Raw genomic sequence first — 786 nt, forward strand, 5'->3', positions numbered from 1 at the left:
CATACCTACATCTACCTGTATATATAGGTGCATATCTGAGTACAGGACATTGCAAACAAAACGTAGACAAAAAAATAATAATAACCAGAGTACAGAAAACACACAGGCCACATAGAGAACATTTTCCTTCATCAGCTGCCCCCATTCGAACACAGGTGTTTCGAAGAGTAGGGCAAGACGCATCGTTAAAATGGCTCTTCTCACGGACCACAAATTAAATTTGTACCATGGAGGAATGTAGTGGCGGACAGAAAACAAGACAGGAAAACAAACGGAAAAATTCAGTATACAACGCAATAATTAATGTGTGTGTGTGTGTGTATGGTAGTATAACATAAAGAGGCTTTGGTCATTGGTCTAGGCCAGGCCTGGCCCAACTCGGATTACAATGTGGGCCACTTTAATCACAGGAAGTTTTTTGAGGGCCGCTTGTATACTGACATAGTTGAACGCATTTTGCTTTCTCATGCTATTATTACAATAATGAATGAATGATCGTTGATTCAACATGAAATATTAATGTTGTAAAAACAGCAGTATCTTTCCTTTTTACTTTTCTTTACAATCTTTACTTTTTCATAAAATTTTAAAGATGTTTGTTTAAATAAACCCATTTCAAGAAAGTATCAAGCAGGTCGCAAGATAAAAGTCTGCTTAAATTATTAGAATTATTAAAAGATGTAGCGCTCCCGGCAGCTTTGGAGAGATTAGACTTTAAGCTCTTTACAGCAATTTTAATAATCAGAACCTATCATAGCATTTATATAATTTTTGTGATCCATTTAT

The sequence above is a fragment of the Octopus bimaculoides genome, chromosome 11, assembly GCF_001194135.2.
Source record: "Octopus bimaculoides isolate UCB-OBI-ISO-001 chromosome 11, ASM119413v2, whole genome shotgun sequence".
NCBI classification, from domain to species: Eukaryota; Metazoa; Mollusca; class Cephalopoda; order Octopoda; family Octopodidae; genus Octopus; species Octopus bimaculoides.